General features: G+C 44.9%; 1 protein-coding gene across 1 annotated transcript in view; it reads left to right on the top strand.

Annotated features, from left to right (window-relative positions):
• B3GALT5 (beta-1,3-galactosyltransferase 5) overlaps positions 1–24,379 on the top strand; it is an 82,120-nt gene that overhangs the window by 31,484 nt on the left and 26,257 nt on the right. Inside the window, exon 2 of the mRNA XM_069760723.1 lies at positions 22,020–22,124. The gene's annotated coding sequence lies outside the window, so the exon portion shown is untranslated. The remainder of the gene's footprint in view (positions 1–22,019; positions 22,125–24,379) is intronic.

The raw sequence follows: 24,379 nt of genomic DNA, 5'->3' as shown, positions 1-24,379 counted from the left end.
TTTTTCTAACAAACCTATGCATCCTTCGGCTTAGCATCCCTGTCTCTGTATCGTGCTATCCTTGGATTGGACTGCTTGTACAATGTGACAGGTTCCTTTTAGAGGGGTTGTCTACTCCCCTAACTCGGTTACAGGTTTTGCCATAAATGCCTAAGGATAATGCCCCTAACGATCCTCGTATATCGTACCTAACATTTTTCTTGCCGTTTTATGCCTTTCTGCTTCACTTCCTGCCCTTAGGCAACAGCTCTGTTGTTCACACCCATCACTTCCTATTCAGTATCTTCTGTTCTCCTTTGACTACACTTCCCATCAGGCCTTGTGCTGGTCTGCAATAAAGCGTTGACCACACCTCCTGTCTCACTGCCTAAGTCCCTCCCACTCAACCCCTAGCTCCATCTTTCTACTCCCAAAAAACCTTTTTACATTCCTCTGTCCAGGACTGTGCTGCAGACAAGTCACTGATACAGTGAACAGAAGTAACAAAGCACCAGAACACCAGCAATGACATGTAAATCTATCCCTGTCTTACTTGTCACTGAATAAACATGTTCTACTGTAGTGAAAGGGACTTACACAAAATAACCCCTTCACCGCTTTTGTTTTTTTCATTTTTGAGGTTTCATTTTTCGCTCCCCTTCTTCCCAGAGCCATAACTTTTTATTTTTCCGTCAACATAGCTATGTGAAGGCTTCTTTTTTGCGGGACGAGTTGTACTTTTGAACGACATCATTGATTTTGCCATATCGTGTATTGAAAAATGGGGGAAAAAAATTCAAAGTGCGTGAAATTGCAAAAAAAGTGCAATTCCCCAATTCTTTTTTGGATTTGTTTAGTGTTCACAAAATGCTAAAACTGACCTGCTATTATGATTCTCCAGGCCATTACGAATTCACAGATACCAAACATGTCTATGTTCTTTATTTAGGAGGTGGAAAAAAAAATCCAAAGTTTGTAAAAAAAACCAACCCAAAATATTGTCATTTTCCGAGACCTGTAACGCCTCCAATTTTTGTGATCTGGGGCAGGGTCAGGGCTTATTTTTTGCGTGTCTAGTTGACGTTTTTATTGATACCAAATTTGGGGCACATACGATGTTTTTTTCGCCCGTTATTGCACTTTAATGCAATGTTATGGCAACCAAAAAAACGTAATTTCAGTGTTTTGACTTTTTTCTCGTTACGCCATTTATCGATTTGATTAATTCTTTTTATATATTGATAGATCGGGCGATTCTGAAAGCGGTGATAACAAATATGTGTATTTTGCATTTTTTTATTCTTTTATTTTGAACGGAGCGAAAGGAGGATGATTTAATCTTTTATATTTTTTAAAATATTTTTAAAACCCTTTTTTTAAATCTTTTTTTACTTGCTTCAATAGTTTCCATGAGAGAGCACAATGCAGAATGCAGTATATCAGGGCTGAATAGTGGTGGCAGTATCTCATATAGGCAAAGCCTGGTGACAGGTTCCCTTGAAGGTAACCTGTTTTATTATGTATACCCCTCCTCACATGTAAAGCGCCATGGAATAAATGGCGCTATAATAATAAATAATAATAATAATAATAATAATAATAAAATACGCTGTTGTGTGTGTAAACAAGGAACAACACTATTTCTGGCCATAACATGACATATTTCACATTTTTACCACCTTCATCTCCTCTGCAGTCTCCATCTATATCTATAGAAACTAAGATTATTCGACTGTTCAAAGTAAAGTTTCCGACTAATGCAAGACTGCCTATAATACTAGGGATAATTTTGGATATTTCAAACAATCGATTCCTCTTTATTCTGGGGCAATACTGAATCAGTAATGTAATGTATGTACACCGTGACTGCTCCAGCAGAATAGTGAGTGCAGCTCTGGAGTATGATACAGGATGTAACTCAGGATCAGTAATGTAATGTATGTACACAGTGACTGCACCAGCAGAATAGTGAGTGCAGCTCTGGAGTATAATACAGGCGGTAACTCAGGATCAGTAATGTAATGTATGTACACAGTGACTGCACCAGCAGAATAGTGAGTGCAGCTCTGGAGTATAATACAGGATGTAACTCAGGATCAGTAATGTAATGTATGTACACAGTGACTGCGCCAGCAGAATAGTGAGTGCAGCTCCGGGGTATAATACAGGATGTAACTTAGGATCAGTAATGTAATGTATGTACACAGTGACTGCACCAGCAGAATAGTGAGTGCAGCTCTGGAGTATAATACAGGATGTAACTCAGGATCAGTACAGGATCAGTAATGTAATGTCTGTACACAGTGACTGCACCAGCTGAATAGTGAGTGCAGCTCTGCTCAGCTGCTGCTCATTGTGCTAATTGTGGGTGCGGTCGCTGTTGATCCTGCTGTGTGCTACTGAGCTCCTGAGAACCACCACCTCTCCACCCGGGGACCTGCTCTCTCTCTTACCCAGGGAGGGAGTGGGTTTCCTGGAATGAGTGAAGGAGCAAAGTCCCAGGTTTCTGCTTCCTGGACCAGGCTTGGGGGGGTCAGAAGAAACCAGCAACCAGCCTGCACATCAGAGGATTTGGGGGTGAGACGCTCCACCAGGAGTCGCAGCAATGTGGCTCCTACTCCCCCAGGTCTGCAGATACCCAGAGAAGCCACAAGGCTTCCAACATGGAGGAGAAGCCTGCTAGCGTGCAGGATGGCAGCCCTTCCAGAGGAAAGCTGAGTGCTCACAGAGGTGAGGCTGACCTCACTGAGGAGGGTTGGGCGCTGCAGAGACCCCGGGAGTCTGTGTCCACCTATGCCTCCTGGGTCATGAGCCACCTCCGTGAGTATAAAGAGGCGAGTAAGACACTGATGAGGCTCCGGGATGAGCTGCGCTGCATAAAAGCTAAAGCCGCAGGTGCCTCTAAACCCAGGAATACCCAAATCCAGGCGGAGGTAAGGAGACTTAAGCTTGATATTAATGAACTTGAAGTGAGGAAAGCTTTCATTAGAGAAAAAAGTGGGCCATTTAAAGAGAAACTGCAAAATGAAGACAGATTTAGAGAAATGGCTGATAACAGAGAGCAAAGGCAGATGGGGCTGCAGCCTGAGAGCCAGGTGGATGATGATGATGACGAGGAGGATGACCAGCAGAAAACCCCACCTGGCAGCCTGCAAAGTCACCCGCAGGCCACGTGCAGTGAGCTTTCTGCAGGACAGGTGACAATGACATCTCATCGCAGTTCTGCTGGCTCTGGGGAAGACAGTGACAACAGTGGCCAGGGAGGGGCACTAATGGCAGAGATCAAGCTCCTGGAGACCCCAGTGTGCCTTCAGAACTTCCATCTTGGTGATGATTTACTAGAGGAGGCACCTGGGGGCCAGAAGAAAAAGGCAAAGAAAACTACCAAACCAAAGCTACAGGAAGCAGTGAGCTATGTATATGCCCCTCTCCCTGTACCCCCTGAGTCAGCTGCAGGGTCAGCTCACTGTATAAGCCCCGTTGCCCAGCCGAGCCCAGGTTCTGCTGTGGATCCAGTGCAAACGAGCGGGGAGATTACGAAGCAACATAATGAGGCACAGAGCTCCATCTCTGCTTGGAGTAGCAGGAACATAGCAGGAGTTGCATCAGCCGAGAGGCTGGACAGTGAGGGCGGCCCGGCGGCAGGCATACGGTCAGGCCACGACACTGTGGTGTGCTCCTCAGTGGGAGGGGGAGTGGCCCAGTGTCGGGGGCATCTCCGGTAGCCTCGGTGCCTTTGAATGCTGTTGCCACTGATCACTTAGTTGAGAAGGGGCGGCAGTGTGAGGGGGTTGCTGGGGCTGGGAGTTCCACTCCTCCCAAAGTCCTATTTTGTGTTGGCACCACTGGTCAACAAGATCCTGATACTAAGGATCAGCGGTGCCTCACAACAGCTAAGGATCAACGGCGCCTGGTAGCAACCATGAAGCAGTGGAAAATACCAACTGATGATGCGGAGGGCACACATAAAAAAGGGGTGAGGTTGCCTCCAGTTCTGTGGAGGAGACTCAGCTCCTTGTGTCTGATGATGCAGAGGTCAAAATGTCACCCCCTGTTGTCACTGGTTCAGCAGCAGTGAATGTGGTGGTGGGTATGAATGAGGAAAACTCTTTGTCTAGTGGTGTGGTTGCTGGTTTGGTGGAGGGTGAGAGGGTTATGGAGGTGGGTAATTGTGATTCTGTTGGAGTGGATGTGGTCACTGGTCCGGTTGCCCCCCGGTGGTGGCAGCACCTGTCAGGAGCTTTGCCGCTGTCACCTCCGGGGAAAATAGGGCGTTCCTACTCGTCTCTGGGCTCTGGGGATGGCATGTCACAATGTCGTCTCCTTGAGGCTCTAAAGAAGGGAGAGAGATCACTAATGGTAGAGGGTCGAGAGGTTGATCTATCCTTCTGGGTAGAGAGGCATAGCTTCGGGGCCTTCCGAGAGCAAAGAGGGGGGGATACAGTGTGGTCCCTCCCAACAGCCAGGCCAGGTAGTGTGCGTAGGAATGTGGTCCGTCTTTAGTGGAGGGGCAGTAATGCGTGTCCTCCAAGGTCTAAGGTTGTGGAGCTCCTGCTGAGGATGAGCTTCAAGGCGATTGACATCTACGCCTTGATACATCCCTATTCCATGCCTGAGTTTGATGTCAGCTTTGTTCGGCCGGAGGGGCTTGAGCTCTTCTGGTTGAACTATGAGTTGGCAAAAAATGAGCCCGGCTGGCAAGACTTTGTCATTCAGGTGGTGTCTCGCCAAAATCAGGTCAAGAAAGTGACCGTGATGACCTGTAACGAGTCGCTTTTTTTCTTATAACATCATGACGTGGCTTGGCTGGTATGGAGAGGTAGTGGAGATGCCAAAGAAAAAACATGACGAGTATGGTATCTGGTCAGGGGCCTGGACGTTTATGGTAAAACGAGCGTTCAGGTGGTACGGTTGCCCACATACCATCATCTGCCTTCCTGGGTAGGGATCGTATCCTGGTCTTCTACCAGGGGCAACTGAAGCTCTGTCACAGGTGCAGCGACCCCACACACTTCAGTGCAAACTGCACTGTGCAGAAATGTGCTTTGTGTGGGAATATCAGCCATCTTGCTGCATCTTGTGTGGAGATTAGGTGCCACCTGTGTGGTGAATTAGGTCACCCATTCAGTCATTGTCCACGCTTCTTCGCTAATGCAGTCGTGACCCCGGTGGGATAAAGTCATGAGGCTGATTCTGCTGGGGAAGGGACTAGCAGGGGTGAGGGAGCTGAGGGGTCAAGGAGGAACAGCAATAAAAAGACGCCTGCCCAGCTGAGGTGTCTAGACAAGCGCAGACAGGATAGAGAGCTGGGTGAGGCCGGGTCAGCCCCTGTCCTGAACGCCAGTCTTGCTGCTGAGGCCCTGAGAGATGATGAGTTGGATGAGGAGGTCAGGAGGATCCACAGAGAGGAAAGCGCCACGGCCTCTGAATCCTCCCATTATGAAAGTATGGATGAGGATAATAGGCAGTGGCTACAGGACAAGGGTAAGCTCGGCACCAAAAAGAAGAGAAAGAAGGGAGATAAAGCATCTCCCGCTCTGGCCAAGGTATCTAAGGAAGGAAAAACCAACTCCCCACTGGTTGGTCTTTCTAACCGGTTCCAAGCCCTTGACAACATCTCTTCCTCTGAGGAGGAAGCTGAAGGTGAGATTCCGGCTTTGGCGGGACTTACAGGGGGCACCGAGTCTCCTTCTTCTGGGAATGTAAGGTCCTTGGAAGGAGAGACTGGCCCAGAGTCCAGAGACGAGGATGATAAAAAGAAAAAACATGTGGAAATGGATACCTCCATGTCATTAAAGATGGTCAAGGATTCCTCCTCTGAGGCAGAAGATAAGGGGAGTGGGAAGAAGAAAGCCATCTAACTCAATCACCAATGATGGCGGTATCCACTCTGTTGACGCTGGCGTCCATTAATGTCGCCAGCATAAAGTCAAATACATCTAGATTTGCGGCCTTTGATTTTCTCAGCCGTGTTGAAGCTGACATTTTCTTTTTGCAAGAGACCAGGCTGCCCAACATGGCAGACGTGTTTAAATCTAAGAGGGAGTGGAGACCCGGGCCCTCCTATTGGTCTCTTGCAGCCGAGCCGTATAGCGAAGTGGCGGTCCTTTTTACCGCACCGGTGGAATGCCGATGGGTTATTGAGTTAGAAATGGGGAGGTGCCTGATCTTAGATGTCTTCATGAAGGGACAAGAGCTCCGGCTCATTAACATCTATGGTCCCCAAACTAAGTGGGACCGGAAGTGTCTCTTTATGAGGATCAAGCCCTACCTTTTTACAAGTCGGCAGGTTGTCTTTGGAAGGAACTTCAATGCTGTCATGAGGCCCCGAGATAGAGGAGGTTCCAGAGACAAGTTGACTTATGATAGCGTCGCCCTTAATAGTATAGTTAGTGAGGCTCGCCTGGTGGATGTCCACATTCGGCACACCCCAGGCCACGAGGGGTTCACCTATCATAGAGGTAACTGTAGGTCCAGAATAGATAGGTTTTATTTAAAGGAGGAAGCTGTCTCTTCAGCAGTGTCTGTTGTTGAGGCGGAGTTCTCCGACCACTGTTTAATTTTGTTTTCTCTGAATGTTGCAGAGACCCACCGGATGGGAAGAGGCTTTTGGAGGCTCAATTCGCCTCTCTTGGAAAAAGCGGAGATAAGACAGTCCTTTGAGGATTTTCTTCAGAGCCAGGTACCCTTACTGGATCTTTGTAGTAGTAAGTCAGAGAGGTGGGAGATGTTCAAGGAAAGGGTGGCGAGATTTTTCCGCCAGCCCTCGAGCCTCAGGAGTCTGAGCAGGTACCGCCTGTACCAGGGTCTGAGGATGAAACTCGAGCATCTTGTCTCAACTGGAGGTAGCCACAAGGAGATCTCCAGAGTGAAATCTTTGCTTATGAGGTGTCAGTACGATAGACACGCGTCTTTGGTTTTTGAGAGGGATAACGGGAAGTACCGCTCACCCAACCCTTACAGAAACTGCAAGATGTCAGTGAATAGTAAAGTAGTTACAGGACTGGTCGACACTATGGGGTCCCTGAGGCGATCCAGATCAGGGATCCTGGAGGTTGTCAGATCCTTCTACTCGCACCTCTTGGGGAAGAAGGATCTTGATTGGGATGAGATGTCAGTTTTCCTGGCTGAAGCCGTCCCGGAACCAGGGGTAGACCCCTCTCTTGACGTTTTGACAGAAAAGATCAGGGAAGAGGAATTTCAGTTGGCGATTGAAGGGCTTGCCCCCCAAAAATTGCCTGGTCCAGATAGCTTAACATCTGAATTCTATAAGACCTTTAAGGACGTTTTGGTTCCCCTCTTTCCTCAGGCACTCTGCCGAAGTCAATGAGGAGGTCTGCCCTGATCATCCTCTCAAAGGGTAAGGACCCATCTTGCATTGAGAATTGGCATCCTATAGCGCTTCTCAATGCAGACAGGAAGGTTCTGGCAAAGGTGCTATTTAATTGGCTGGTGAAATTTGCACCCCAACTCCTTTCGGAGGCCCAGCATTGCTCTGTTCCAGGCCGCAGCACATTTAGTGCTGTGCTCTGTGTCCGAGAGGCAGTAAAGCAGGGTAGGGCTTGTCACTGGAAGGGGTACATGCTGTCACTGGACCAGGCAAAAGCATTTGATCAGGTTAATCACGAGTACATCTGGTCTGTCCTTCTGAGATATAGTCTGGGGGTTTGTTGTTTGGCTTAAGACCTTGTACAGTGGGGCAGAGAGTTTCCATCTTGTGAATGGTTGGATTGGCAGCTCATTTGAGGGTGGGTCCAGTGTTCGCCAGGGTTGTCCCCTGAGCCCGCTGCTGTACGTGTTTGTGATTGACCCTCTTCTTAGGAGGGTGGAGCGTGGACCCTTGGCAGGGATCGGGATGGACCAGGCAGCATCGGAAGCCACTCTGAGGGTGGTGGCGTATGCCGATGATGTCACTGTGTTTGTTTCCTCTCACGAGGAGGCAGGGTGGCTGATATCAGAGGTAGATCGCTACGCGGAGGCATCCGGGTCCAAGATCAAGCGGGATAAGTGTGAGAGTCTCTGGCTGGGAGGAGGAGATCCTGGTTTTGATCTCACGGACACCCTTCCAGGACCCAAAGTCTCTGCAAAAGTCCTCGGCATCGAATTTGGCCAGGGGTATTACCCCCAAAAAAATTGGGACAGCAGGCTAGAGATCGCCACTCAGAAGGTGAACCAATGGAAGGGTTGGTCTTTAACCCTAAGGGAAAGGGTAAACCTGATCAAAACTTACTTGCTCCCTTTACTGATTTATCTGGGCAGTGTGTGCATCCTGCCGGAATCTCTCTGGACTCGGATCTACAGTTTGTTCTTCCAACTATTATGGGGGAATAGACTGAACCTGGTCAAGAGGGAGGTTACTTACCGTATGAGGAGACTAGGAGGGTTGGGTATGGTCAACCCTGTGGTATTCCTTGTGGATACCTTCATTAAGATCAATATTGCAAACCTCTGGAAAGAGAGGGCTCCTCCGTGGGTATTCTCCTGTAGGGGATCGTTTCAGCCTTTCTTCCAGGAATGGGAGACAGGAGGGCAAGTGAAGGATCTTCGCACATTGCATGGACATCTTCCTGCTTACGCTACCTTGGTTCTGAAGGTAATTCATCTGTGGGGTCTGGGAATGTGGGAGATCAGGACTCTGACAAGGAAACTCCTTGACAATAAGGTTCTGTTGACCCATTTCCAGAGGCCTCCGGCGCTCAGGGACTGCCCAAGTCGGGATCTTGGGGTGGGTTTGCATCTTTTGAATTCTATCAGGATCCCCTCGAAGTTTTGGGACTTGGCTTGGTGCTGCTTCCATGGGAAACTGTGTATGAGGGACAATCTGAAGTGTAGGAGCTCTGAGGACAGGAATTGTCTTCGGGAGCATTGTGGTACCTTGCTGGAAAGCATGGACCACTTCCTGCTTCATTGTCCCTGGGCGCCTTCATTGGCTATTCTCGGCTGGCCGGTCTCTCCTACGCGGAATGGGCCTATGGAGCACTCGGAGACCTTGGTGGTCGGGACCGCAGTGGTTAGGTATCACACGTGGAACGCACGGTGCTTAGTATCAACGCAACAGAAAATCCTCCCAGTGGACGATGTGTTTAGAACCATACTCGGTGACCTGGTGAAGGTACGCTCTCTGGAGTATGGGAGACTGGGCGCACGGAGGGCCGCTCTCCTCTGGAGGGGCTTTTCTTTTAGTGTACCCTAGTCTGGTCATCTCCTTTCCTGGTGGTGGGCTGCTGCTGACACTGTAGATTTTTGTTTTGTTTGATTATTATACAGTGATGTAGGGCTGCAGGCGCCGAACTTGGGCTTCGTGATTTGTGATTATTGTGGTGTGTGCTGCTGTATATATTGTATATAGAGATATAGAATTGGGTGTAGGTGTTAGGTTGGGTGGTGGGAAAAGGGGGGAGGTGGGTTTATCTTGTGGGACTATTGGACACTGGGTTGTTTGGTGGAAAACTGGCACTGCCTGATCTGACCTATGGACGTTGGACATGGACTGAGACATGAGATGCAGGACCAGCTCTCAGGTCAGTGCGGGGGGTTGGGAATGGAGGATAGCTTAGTATTATATATATTTGTTTAATTTGTGGTTATTTTATTTAAAACTAAAAAAAAAAATATGAGTGAAAACACTAAAAAAAAATTATTAAAAAAAAAAAGTTCATGTATATAGTTTTTGTTTGCCATTGCATATTTTATTTGTTATTATTATTTAGTTTGGTGACCGGACCAGAAGGTCAAAGTAGTTATTATTACCGTAGTTATTATTCTGTATATACTGTATAATAGGTGTGAGAGGAGAGAATGAGCGGCTGGACCAGTGTTCAGTATACTGATTATTTTCTGGCTAATATTTTTGTTATGTTTTCTGCTATTATTATTGTTATGTTTTTCATTTTTATAATAAAAGATCTACAGGATGTAACTCAGGATCAGTAATGTAATGTATGTACACAGTGACTGCACCAGCAGAATAGTGAGTGCAGCTCTGGAGTATAATACAGGATGTAACTCAGGATCAGTAATGTAATGTATGTACACAGTGACTGCACCAGCAGAATAGTGAGTGCAGCTCTGGGGTATAATACAGGAGGTAACTCAGGATCAGTAATGTAATGTATGTTCACAGTGACTGCACCAGAAGAATAGTGAGTGCAGCTCTGGAGTGTAATACAGGGTGTAACTCAGGATCAGTATCGGATATGTTGTATAATTACTAGCTGTTGACTACCTCAATATAGAAAGGGCTGGGTAATGGCACATACAGAAGGTATAATGGTCATGGACTGTCGGACTGGGGTGCCAAGGGCCCACCAGTAACATTGACTTTGGGGGCCCACTTTTCACCTGCATACAAATATTACACTTCCCTCGTTCACAAATTTACCTATATCTCTATATAATATTAAACTGGGTAGTTTGGTTAATGAATGATGAGAGGCTGCTTTTTCCTGTGCAGAGTGAATCATGTGAATTATGCCAAGTACTGCCCATACAGTGGGGTTGGGTGCCCGTGTCTGCACAGGGGCCCACCAGGGGATTCCTCTGTTCCCCTATTGGACAGTCCGAGCCTGGTCATGGTGATCTTACTGATTGATAGTCGTGCTGCTTTTTCAGAAAGAAATGTAACATCTGACGGTTTTCTGGTTAATTATATAACTGCTTGCTTGGTCTTTCGAGTCGTGCAGCGATGTCCCTGGCAGCTTCTGCTGCAGATAATCACCATGTGAATAGGGTTCGGCCACTCAGAACATGATGAGAGTGGGAGAGAGGCCGCTCTGACTTACAATTAGTTCATTTTTAATTGCAGGCTGATTTATTACTTGCCAAAATGTGTTAACTGCCATCCGGACAATGCATATGGCAGTACAGTGACAGCAGCGCCCCCTATAGAACAAAGAAGGAAACAGCAATAAATAAATCACAATATGAGGTCCTTCCTCATTCAGAAAAGACCCCTTTGAATAACCAAAACTGTAACCTCTGCCGGTATGCTTTGCGCCTTTGTACGTAGGGGGCTTTCATAAAATTAACCTGCCGGGGAGGTGAAGCTAAGTGTGGAAGCGCGTGCACATTAGACGCTGAGCTTGATGCCTCTGGGCCCCAATCAAGATTTATAACAACCCACCAAGCAGGTGCCATTTATTATAGTATGTCTTATTATCTAGTGTTTGGACCACTCAGAAACTAAAGTTTGGATGCAACTGTCGTCTCTACCCTAAATATCTGCACACTGACAAGGCAGCAAGGCAATTTTTTCCGCTAGCAAAGCACAGTCAAACATGACTACAATTTATTTAAATTAGTTGTTTGACTTTAAAGTGGCCCTTTCACTGGGTTTTTATTACTTAGGGCTCATCACCATGAAACAAAAATGGTCCGATATTATTCCTGAAAACTCAGACAAGGGTCATGCAAATGTCATGAGATTTTCATTTGAGTACAATCCTATTTTTACAACCTAGCATCCAATTTACATCCGTATGCAATGCGATTTTAATATGAGCTTTTACAATTCTCTGTGTCATTTACACATAGTTTTAGAAGGAAATATTCTTCAATATATACAGTTGTGCTCAAAAGTTTACATACCCCGGCCGAAGTTTTGCTTTTTTGGCCTTTTTTTCAGAGACTATGAATCATAACACCAAAACTTTTCCTTCACTCTTGGTTGGTGGTTGGGTGAAGCCATTTATTGTCAAACTACTGTGTCTCTTCTTTTTAAATCATAATGACAACCCAAAACATCCAAATGACCCTGATCAAAAGTTCACATACCCTGGTGATTTTGGCCTGATAACATGCACAGAAGTTTACATAAATGGGTGTGAATGGCTACTAAAGGTAACATCCTCACCTGTGACCTGTTTGCTTGTAATCAGTGTGTGTACATAAAAGCTGAATGAGTTTCTGGGATCCAGAGAGACTCTAGCATCTTTCATCCAGCCACTGACAGTTCTGGATTGTGAGTCATGGGGAAAGCAAAAAATTGTCAACGGATCTAAGGGAAAAGGTAGTTGAACTGTACAAAACAGGAAAGAGATACAAAAAGATATCCAAGGAATTGATAACGCCAGTCAGTAGCGTTCAAACTGTGATTAACAAATGGAAAATCAGGAGCTCTGTAAAAACAAAACCATGGTCAGGTAGACCAACAAAACTGTCATCCGCAACAGCCAGGAAAACTTTTCAGGATGCAAAGAAAAACCCACAAATAACATCAGCTGAAATACAGGACTCTCTGAAAACTAGCAGTGTGGCTGTTTCAAGATGCACAATAAGGAGGCATTTGAAGAAAAATGGGCTGCATGGTCAAGTCGCCAGAAGAAAGCCATTACTGCGCAAATGCCACAAAGTATCTCGTCTACAATATGCAAAACAGCACAAAGACAAGCCTCAAAACTTCTGGAACAAGGTAATTTGGAGTGATGAGACCAAAATTGAACATTACATTTGGAGAGAGGTCAACAAGGCCTATGATGAAAGGAACACCAATCCTACTGTAAAGCACGGAGGTAGATCACTGATGCTTTGGGGATGTGTGAGCTACAAAGGCAAAGGAGACTTGGTCAAAGTTGAAGGAAAGATGAATGCAGCACGTTATCAGCAAATACAGGAGGCAAATTTGCACTCATCAGCCCGGAAGCTGCGCATGGGACGTACTTGGACGTTCCAACATGACAACGATTCAAAACATAAGGCCAAGTCGATCTGTCATTGGCTACAGCAAAGCAAAGTGAAGGTTCTGGAGTGGCCATCTCAGTCTCCTGACCTCAATATCATTGAGTAACTCTGGGGAGATCTCAAGCGCGCAGTTCATGCTAGACAGTCCAGGAATTTACAGGATCTGGAGGCCTTTTACCAAGAAGAGTGGGCAGCTTTACCATCTGAGAAAACAAAGAACCTCATCCACAACTACCACAAAAGACTTTAAGCTTTCAAGCTGTCATTGATGTTAGAGGGCACAATTTATGATATTAAGAAACTGGGTATGTGAACTTTTGATCAGGGTCATTTGGATGTTTTGGGTTGTCATTATGATTTAAAAAGAGAAAACACAATAGTTTGACTAGCTATGAGTTGAGAAAAGTGTTGGTGTTATCATCCATATTCTCTGAAAAAAAGGCCAAGAAAGCAAACATTCTGCCGGGGTATGTAAACATTTGAGCACAGCTGTATATATTAGATCGACAGAGATATAAATATGTGAGTGAGATATATAATCAGTGCTTTGCGTTTGTATTTTACTGTACTGTACATGCATTTTATTAATAAATAAATTATTTACCAAAACAATTGTGTGACTTACCCTAACATTTTATTAACCAGCAGAGGACAAACAGACAGCTGGGGGGCTGATATTCATATCCTGGGAAGGAGGTATTACCCCCGGATATGCCCAGGCTATTAGTATCAGCTCACAGCTGTCTACTAAACCTTTACTGGTTATTAAACTGGGGGACCTCACCAAAAATTAATGTACTGTCCCTCTATAATTAATAACCAGCAAAGGCTATTCAGACAGCTGCGGGATGATATTAATAGACTATGAAGGGGACATGATATTGGCCCCATCCCAGACTAAAAACATCAGCTCTCAGCGGCACCAGAAAATGTGCATCCATAAGCACTTAGCCTCGCTCTTCCCACTTGCCCTGGTGTGTTGGAAAGTGGGGTAATATTTGGGGGATAGAGGTCAGCTTTAGATTGACATCTGATATTAGGCACAGGGGTGAGTAATGGAAAGACATCCATAAGATGCCCCCATTACTAACCCCATATTCATATTGTAAATAAAAAAAACACCCAGAATAAAGTCATTTATTTGAAATAATGACACAGACTCCTTTATTGAATTTAAAATAAAAATACACTTATGCGCACCTTTACGTCCATTCCATTAAAGTCCATGTCCCCTGTAAAAAAAAAATAAAACAATAAAGCAACATAATCCTCACCTGTTATCGACGTGAAGATAATCCTCCAATGCCCATGTCCTCTGTAAAAGAGTTACAAAAATAAACAACCACATTACTCACCTCTCTGATGAAACTATAATCCATTTTGTCCATGGAAGATTCTAGCTCTGCTACATCTTCTTGGCATGCTGAACACTGGCATGATGCTAGCATTCAGCATGCCAGGCAATCGAGACAGAGCCTCTCAGTGACAGAGAAAAGGTGAGCGGATTTCATGTCCAATGAACTCCTTTCACCTCAATGATGTCAGCGCGAGCACTATTAGAACTTTCCCATGGTGCTCGCGGTGACATCAGTGAGGTGAAAGGAGTTCATTGGATATGAATTCGGCTCACATGTTTACCCTCACCGTGAGGCACTGAACTGCGCAAGCAAGCATAGCTCATTGTGTCTGCTGACTGGCATTCTGAATGCTCACATCGTGCAAGCGTTCAGCGTGCTAAGTCAATAAAGCAGAACTAGAGTCGTCTATAAACAAATTAATTCTTATCTTCACATTGGGGACAGGTGAGGATTATGTTGCTTTATTATTATTTTTTTTTTACAGGGAACATGGGCTGCAATGGATTGGGGCGTAAAGGTGAGTATAAGTGTTATTTTTATTTTTAATTCAATAAAGGAGTCTGTGTCATTATTTCAAATAAAGTATTTTTTCTCTGTATTTTTTTAATTTACAATATGAACATGGGGTTAGTAATGAGGGTGTCTTATAGATGCCTCTCCATTACTAACCCCTGGGCTTGATGTCAGCTGTCAATATAAAGCTGACATCAACATCCCCCATCAACTATTACACCACTTTCCAAGTGGTGGCAAGTTGGAAGAACGAGACTAAGTGCCAGAATTAGAACATCTTATAGATGCGTCTTTTCTGTGGCAGCTGAGAGCTGATGTTTTTAGTCTGGGAGGGGGACAATATTGCTTGGTCCTTTCTTAGCCTATTAATATCAGCCTGCAGATGTCTGACTAGCCTTTGCTGGTTATTGATTATTAGGGAACCATAAATTATTTTGGGGGTCCCCCAGTTTAATAACCAGTAAAGGCTAAGTATACAGTTGTGAGCTGATATTAATAGCCTGGGAAGCTCCATGGGTATTACCCCCTTCCCAGGCTATAAACATCAATCCCCAGCTGGTTAATAAAATGTCAGGGGAGCCCACACCATTTTTTTCAGAAAATGTAATCATTTATTAATTAAAAACATGTACAGTAAGCTGCACACACACACTGCACTAATTATATATGTGACTGACGTCTGTACATCTATCTATTCTATGTGTATCTATTCTATATTCTATCCTGACAGGTCATACTTTGATTTTACTGTACGCGGCAGATGAAATGTTAGGTTTTCAAGTCAATGACTTGCACTGGTGAGTGTCGTATAAGGATTATCCCAGCATACTGCGATTTTTTTTCCTCCGGCCGATCTGAGCTGAGAAAAAAATTGTAGTTGAGCAGGGACTCACAGATTAACATTATTCAGAGTGCAATATGATTTTTTATCGGACTGCACTCGTCCCCTTCTTTCTCGCAGATGAGTATGACACCGTAAACTGAGAACCTCCTCCAATTCAAGCTGCTCCACTGATTAAGGAGCTGTTTTTCTTTTTCTTCTTCTCCCTTCCGTTCCAAAGTTTTGCCCCCGATGAAAAAGGAGCAAATTTTCCCTGAACCGCAGAACTTTCTCAGCAAACTAGCTTTGTGTGAACCCAGCTTTTCTTTGTGAAATAAACCAAAATTCTCTTTGATCGCCCTCCTGTTGTAAGCTCCGCGCTTTCTATAACCGCAGCCTGCGGCTCATCTCCATGACTTTCCCTGGTTTTATTATTTGCCTTTTATTATAGTAATTAATTTATTAATTTGAATTGCAATTTCTTGGATCTGTGTCAGCAAACAACGAACTCTCATGACCCTCATACATCTGAGTTACAATTACGTTGGGTTCATTTCCATTCCAAATGATGATATACTAATCCACGCGTGGGATTAAACCAAGATCACAGTGCTTTAAGCAGCACAAACATTGTGTTATTTGTATTCAGACACAGAGGATTATTGTATCAGTTTTAATAATCTCTGCTATTTCGTAATTTAGTTCTTCTTTTTCATTTTCCATTATTTTTATTGTTTATATAGTGATACGGGTGATCGCTGAAACATGAAATATTGGAACTTGAGACCATAATTTTGTGTACAAAGGCAGAGAGGAATAGTACATGTAGTACAGGTAGAGAGAAATAAGGTTTATGCATTGCATGTAGAGAGAGGTACAATACATGTAGTACAGGTAAAGTGCAGTACAGTACCTGTAGTGCAGTTAGAGAACAGTTTAGCACATATAGTACAAGGAAAGAGCAGGACAATGCATGCAATGTAGGTAGAAAGTACAGTACATTTAATACGGGTAGGAAGCAGTACAGTACATGTAATGAAGATGTGGCACCCCAGGAATCCGGTTGTCACAGTGGTATTACCTGCCTCTCTGGGAGGGTGATACCATGACTGGAAGCGAGAAGGAATCCCCTTAGCAGGTAACACTTATATACAACACCCTCCTGACTCCAGGCCAGAAGTGGGAGCTCTAAACCTGATTTCAGGGTAGCTTCCCTATAAGTTCTGGTCTGGAAGAGGAGTTAGAGGTCAGTCTGTGTGAGACAGTGAAGGGAGAGGAAGCAAGAGGAGAAAGAAACTGGGAGTGGAGCTGCGATTGAGCTCACTCCCAGGATAAAGGGCAAGAAACCGGACATCGGGGTCCGAGGTTGTGTGGGAACTGTATTCCCCACAGCAGAAACCGGAGGGCAGGAGATTGCAGGACTTCTAACTACAACAGACACCCGAAGGCCCAGCAGCAGATTAGAGCCCGGAGTCACCACGAGAAAGGGACACCTGTAAAAAGGCTCGAGCTGCCTGCCATGTGGGTAATGTTCCACCTGAGGGACAGATTGAGAGAGGGACTTGAGGAATGCTAAGGCATCAAGAACCCAGAATTCAGCGCAGAAAGGAAGGCTTGCAACCCCACCTGGCTAGAGGGATTCCGAACCGATTCCAGGCTTCTCGAATTTCCAAGATCATCTGTAATATGTGCCCTGGACTGCAATTTCACCACTAAAGAGGTAGGTATTATTGACGCCCCCCCCCCCCCCCGAGGAAGCATTAACAACAGAACGCGCGTCGGGGCCTCTCCCGTATCCGGTATCTAGGTTGGTATTAGCTTCATCACCTTGCAGCACTTGTTGATGCATCCAGTGTGGGTGTTGGGGACTTTTTACCTACTAATGATAACTCTATTTGCCCTTGATATGTTCGGTATCTAGGTTGGCATTACCTTCATTATCTTACATCCAGTTTGGGTGTTGGTGACTTTCTCCTACTAATGATAACTCTATTTGCTCTTGATATGGTTGTACTGGCTGTTGGCTTTATACATTGTGATTGCACTAATTGATGTAATATACGGTGACCAGTTATTCACAGTGTTTGTGCACTTGCGTATTTATATTAGCCACTATATAAACCCTTACATATACTTAATTTTGTCCCCCCCTATACAATTTTTTTGGGGCTCATTTGTCCGACTATATATTTTATGTGTACCCTCTTACACTTGTATTACATTTTTTGCTGGGCACGGCACTTAGGTGTCACTATCCTGGTTAGTTTTTTCATTATGCATTTTAATGGCTACTGTTTGTTCTAACTGAATAAAAGTGATATATTTTATTGCATTCTGCTCTGTGATTGACTTTTTTTTTACTTTGGGAAATATATTGTATATTATGTGATAGAGCTATCTATTTTTGGCCGTTGTTTGGTAAATACATACAATACAGGTAGAGTGGTACAGTACATATACTACAGGTAAAGAATGGTACAGTACATATAGTATAGGTAGAGAGTGGTATGGTACATATAGTACAGGTAGAGAGTAGTACAGTAAATACAGTACAGTTAGAGAGTGGTAAATAACATACAGTAGAGGTAGAGAAGGGTACAGTGCATATACTACAGGTAAAGAGGGGTACAGTGCATATAATACAGGTAAAGTGTGTACAGTACATAGAGTACAGGTAGAGAATGGTACAGTTCATACAGTACAGGTAGAAAGTGTTACAGTACAGGTAGAGAGGGGTACAGTGCATATAGTACAGGTAAAGAGTGATACAGTACATACATTACAGGTAGAGAGTGGTACAGCACATATAGTACAGGTAGTGCGTGGTACAGCACATATAGTACAGGTAGAGAGTGGTACAGCACATATAGTACAGGTAGAGAATGGTACAGCACATATAGTACAGGTAGAGAGTGGTACAGTATATATAGTACAGGTAGAGAGTGATATAGCACATATAGTACAGGTAGTGCGTGGTACAGCACATATAGTACAGGTAGAGAGTGGTACAGCACATATAGTACAGGTAGAGAATGGTACAGCACATATAGTACAGGTAGAGAGTGGTACAGCACATATAGTACAGGTAGAGAATGGTACAGCACATATAGTACAGGTAGAGAGTGGTACAGTACATATAGTACAGGTAGAGAGTGGTACAGTGCATTCAGTACAGGTAGAGAGTGGTACAGTACATATAGTACAGGTAGAGAGTGGTACAATACATATAGTACAGGTAGAGAGTGGTACAGTACATATTATTATTATTATACATTTTTATAGCGCCATTTATTCCATGGCGCTTTACATGTCAATACGAGGCAAATATAGACAAATACATTAAACATGAGCAGATAACAGGCACACGGGTACATAAGGAGGGAGGACCCTGCCCGCGAGGGCTCACAGTCTGCAGGGGATGGGTGATGAAACACTAGGAGAGGGTAGGGCAGGTTGCGCGGCGGTTCAGTAACTTCAGGATCACTGCAGACTGTAGGCTTGTCGGAAGAGTGGTACAGCACATATAGTACAGGTAGAGAATGGTACAGCACATATAGTACAGGTAGAGAGTGGTACAGTACATATAGTACAGGTAGAGAGTGGTACAGTGCATTCAGTACAGGTAGAGAGTGGTACAGTACATATAGTACAGGTAGAGAGTGGTACAGTACATATAGTACAGGTAGAGAGTGGTACAGTACATATAGTACAGGTAGAGAATGGTACTGTACATATAGTACAGGTAGAGAATGGTACAATACATATAGTACAGGTAGAGAATGGTACAGCACATATAGTACAGGTAGAGAGTGGTACAGTACATATAGTACAGGTAGAGAATGGTACAATACATATAGTACAGGTAGAGAATGGTACAGCACATATAGTACAGGTAGAGAGTGGTACAGTACATATAGTACAGGTAGAGAGTGGTACAGTACATATAGTACAGGTAGAGAGTGGTACAGTGCATTCAGTACAGGTAGAGAGTGGTACAGTACATATAGTACAGGTAGAGAGTGGTACAGTACATATAGTACAGGTAGAGAGTGGTACAGTGCATTCAGTACAGGTAGAGAGTGGTACAGTACATATAGTACAGGTAGAGAGTGGTACAGTACATATAGTACAGTTAGAGAGTGGTACAGTACATATAGTACAGGTAGAGAGTGGTACAGTGCATTCAGTACAGGTAGAGAGTGGTGCAGTACATATAGTACAGGTAGAGAGTGGTACAGTACATATAGTACAGGTAGAGAGTGGTACAGTACATATAGTACAGGTAGAGAATGGTACAGTACATATAGTACAGGTAGAGAATGGTACAATACATATAGTACAGGTAGAGAATGGTACAGCACATATAGTACAGGTAGAGAGTGGTACAGTACATATAGTACAGGTAGAGAGTGGTACAGTACATATAGTACAGGTAGAGAGTGGTACAGTGCATTCAGTACAGGTAGAGAGTGGTACAGTACATATAGTACAGGTAGAGAGTGGTAAAGTACATATAGTACAGGTAGAGAGTGGTACAGTGCATTCAGTACAGGTAGAGAGTGGTACAGTACATATAGTACAGGTAGAGAATGGTACAGCACATATAGTACAGGTAGAGAGTGGTACAGTACATATAGTACAGGTAGAGAATGGTACAGTACATATAGTACAGGTAGAGAATGGTACAATACATATAGTACAGGTAGAGAAAGGTACAGCACATATAGTACAGGTAGAGAGTGGTACAGTACATATAGTACAGGTAGAGAATGGTACAATACATATAGTACAGGTAGAGAATGGTACAGCACATATAGTACAGGTAGAGAGTGGTACAGTACATATAGTACAGGTAGAGAATGGTACAGTACATATAGTACAGGTAGAGAATGGTACAATACATATAGTACAGGTAGAGAAAGGTACAATACATATAGTACAGGTAGAGAATGGTACAGCACATATAGTACAGGTAGAGAGTGGTACAGTACATATAGTACAGGTAGAGAGTGGTACAGTACATATAGTACAGGTAGAGAGTGGTACAGTACATATAGTACAGGTAGAGAGTGGTACAGTGCATTCAGTACAGGTAGAGAGTGGTACAGTACATATAGTACAGGTAGAGAGTGGTACAGTGCATTCAGTACAGGTAGAGAGTGGTACAGTACATATAGTACAGGTAGAGAGTGGTACAGTACATATAGTACAGGTAGAGAATGGTACAATACATATAGTACACTTAGAGAATGGTACAGCACATATAGTACAGGTAGAGAGTGGTACAGTACATATAGTACAGGTAGAGAGTGGTACAGCACATATAGTACAGGTAGAGAGTGGTACAGTACATATAGTACAGGTAGAGAATGGTACAATACATATAGTACAGGTAGAGAATGGTACAGCACATATAGTACAGGTAGAGAGTGGTACAGTACATATAGTACAGGTAGAGAGTGGTACAGTACATATAGTGCAGGTAGAGAGTGGTACAGTACATATAGTACAGGTAGAGAGTGGTACAGTGCATTCAGTACAGGTAGAGAGTGGTACAGTACATATAGTACAGGTAGAGAGTGGTACAGTGCATTCAGTACAGGTAGAGAGTGGTACAGTACATATAGTACAGGTAGAGAGTGGTACAGTACATATAGTACAGGAAGAGAGTGGTACAGTGCATTCAGTACAGGTAGAGAGTGGTACAGTACATATAGTACAGGTAGAGAGTGGTACAGTACATATAGTACAGGTAGAGAATGGTACAATACATACAGTACAGGTAGAGAGTGATACAGTACATATAGTACAGGTAGAGAATGGTACAGTACATGTAGTACATTGTTTTTGCTTACAAAACTGTTAGTGGTTTCTTTCATTATTCCCTGGAGTGAAAATAAAAAAAAAATGACAATTAAAAATGCACCTATCAATGCTGCGTAAGGCTCTGTGCACACGGGTAGTATCTGCCGCAGATTATTACTACTGCAAAAACCAGACTGCTGGCAGGAAAAACCCTGCTTCAAATATGCACTTTTTTTTTTTGCTTCATTTATGCCATGTTTTTCTGTGCTTTTTTATGCAGTTTTTACTTGAGTTTTCTTTACCTGTTCACTTGAGTGAAAAAAGCTGCGAAAATGGTAACAGAATTGACAGATTGCTTATTAAAGAAAAAAAAAGAATAATGTCTTGCAGGTTCAAATCTGCAGCGATAAAATAAGCATTTCAGAAATGTCATTCACTTTGCTGCTACTTTAAACAATTTTTTTCTTTCTTTTTCCGAGGGAAAAAAGTGACAAAATTGCAACGTGAGAACAAGGTCTAAAGAAAAAAATACCATCATTGTGATGAAATCATACATATTGATGTAGCAGAGCTGAATTTTCTCTCCGCAGCCCCGAATCTCCAGCGCCGGGTGCAGCTATCTGCAACGTGTGCATATATCCTAATGGTGCCCACTATTCAGTGCTAACCACTGAACCAACATATGATGCACAGCAGAGGAACATGTATGACACCATATAGCAGTTTTTCGTAGCAGAACACTGGCTGATACATTGTATCCGATGAAGAGTGACCAGGGCTTTGTTAGACATTTATTTTAGTTTCTATGAGATATTTTTTACTTTAAATATTTTTGTAAATTCTGTATTGTATTTCCTTCCTCTTAGGGACAAAGTGGAAACATCTTTCTTTGTGACCCGTCATCAAAGCAAAATCCTCACTACAAAGCCTGACGGATTTAACCTTTGATTTACACCCTTGAGGATTATCAGGTAGGAAATGAATTGTCTCCAGTAAGGTTGTTGCTTCCTTTGTGATCCTGTATGGAAATTGTATATCACGTACCATAAGTCCACATTCCCACCGTGAGTTTTTGATGTTGCAGATTTTTTTTTAAGATGCAAGTAACCTGTTTTACTTAACCTCAGGTGGCTCAGTGGTGGTGTAGGATGGAGACAGTGGGTGTCAGATGCTCTGCGGTGCTGTAGGATGGAGACAGTGGGTGTCAGATGCTCTGAGGTGGTGTAGCATGGAGACAGTGGGTGTCAGAGGCTCTGAGGAGGTGTAGGATGGAGACAGTGGGTGTCAGAGGCTCTGATGAGGTGTAGGATGGAGACAGTGGGTGTCAGATGCTCTGATGTGGTGTAGGATGGAGACAGCAGGTGTCAGAGGCTCTGAGGAGGTGTAGGATGGAGACAGTGGGTGTCAGATGCTCTGAGGAGGTGTAGCATGGAGACAGTGGGTGTCAGAGGCTCTGAGGTGGTGTAGCATGGAGACAGTGGGTGTCAGATGCTCTGAGGTGGTGTAGGATGGAGACAGCAGGTGTCAGAGGCTCTGAGGAGGTGTAGGATGGAGACAGTGGGTGTCAGATGCTCTCATGTGGTGTAGGATGGAGACAGTGGGTGTCAGATGCTCTCATGTGGTGTAGGATGGAGATAGTGGGTGTCAGATGCTCTGAGGAGGTGTAGCATGGAGACAGTGGGTGTCAGAGGCTCTGAGGTGGTGTAGGATGGAGACAGCAGGAGCCAGATGCTCTGAGGTGGTGTAGCATGGAGACAGTGGGTGTCAGATGCTCTGAGGTGGTGTAGCATGGAGACAGTGGGTGTCAGAGGCTCTGAGGTGGTGTAGGATGGAGACAGTGGGTGTCAGAGGCTCTGAGGTGGTGTAGCATGGAAACAGTGGGTGTCAGAGGCTCTGAGGAGGTGTAGGATGGAGACAGCAGGTGTCAGATGCTCTGAGGAGATGTAGGATGGAGACAGTGGGTGTCAGATGCTCTGATGTGGTGTAGGATGGAGACAGTGGGTGTCAGATGCTCTGAGGTGGTGTAGCATGGAGACAGTGGGTGTCAGAGGCTCTGAGGTGGTGTAGGATGGAGACAGTGGGTGTCAGAGGCTCTGAGGTGGTGTAGCATGGAGACAGTGGGTGTCAGAGGCTCTGATGTGCTGTAGGATGGAGACAGTGGGTGTCAGAGGCTCTGAGGAGGTGTAGGATGGAGACAGCAGGTGTCAGATGCTCTGAGGAGGTGTAGGATGGAGACAGTGGGTGTCAGAGGCTCTGAGGTGGTGTAGGATGGAGACAGTGGGTGTCAGAGGCTCTGAGGTGGTGTAGCATGGAGACAGTGGGTGTCAGATGCTCTGAGGTGGTGTAGCATGGAGACAGTGGGTGTCAGATGCTCTGAGGTGGTGTAGCATGGAGACAGTGGGTGTCAGAGGCTCTGAGGTGGTGCAGGATGGAGACAGTGGGTGTCAGAGGCTCTGAGGTGGTGTAGGATGGAGACAGTGGGTGTCAGATGCTCTGAGGTGGTGTAGCATGGAGACAGTGGGTGTCAGAGGCTCTGAGGTGGTGTAGGATGGAGACAGTGGGTGTCAGAGGCTCTGAGGTGGTGTAGGATGGAGACAGTGGGTGTCAGAGGCTCTGAGGTGGTGTAGCATGGAGACAGTGGGTGTCAGAGGCTCTGAGGAGGTGTAGGATGGAGACAGCAGGTGTCAGATGCTCTGAGGTGGTGTAGGATGGAGACAGTGGGTGTCAGAGGCTCTGAGGTGGTGTAGGATGGAGACAGTGGGTGTCAGATGCACTGAGGTGGTGTAGGATGGAGACAGTGGGTGTCAGATGCACTGAGGTGGTGTAGGATGGAGACAGTGGGTGTCAGATGCTCTGCGGTGCTGTAGGATGGAGACAGTGGGTGTCAGATGCTCTGAGGTGGTGTAGCATGGAGACAGTGGGTGTCAGAGGCTCTGAGGAGGTGTAGGATGGAGACAGTGGGTGTCAGAGGCTCTGATGTGGTGTAGGATGGAGACAGTGGGCGTCAGAGGCTCTGAGGTGGTGTAGGATGGAGACAGCAGGTGTCAGAGGCTCTGCGGTGGTGTAGGATGGAGACAGTGGGTGTCAGATGCTCTGAGGTGGTGTAGCATGGAGACAGTGGGTGTCAGAGGCTCTGAGGTGGTGTAGGATGGAGACAGTGGGTGTCAGAGGCTCTGAGGTGGTGTAGCATGGAGACAGTGGGTGTCAGAGGCTCTGAGGTGGTGTA

This window comes from Ranitomeya imitator, chromosome 3 (genome assembly GCF_032444005.1).
Source record: "Ranitomeya imitator isolate aRanImi1 chromosome 3, aRanImi1.pri, whole genome shotgun sequence".
Taxonomy (NCBI): Eukaryota; Metazoa; Chordata; class Amphibia; order Anura; family Dendrobatidae; genus Ranitomeya; species Ranitomeya imitator.
The sequence above is the reverse complement of the archived record's forward strand: the minus strand, read 5'-3'. Positions and strand labels throughout refer to the sequence as shown.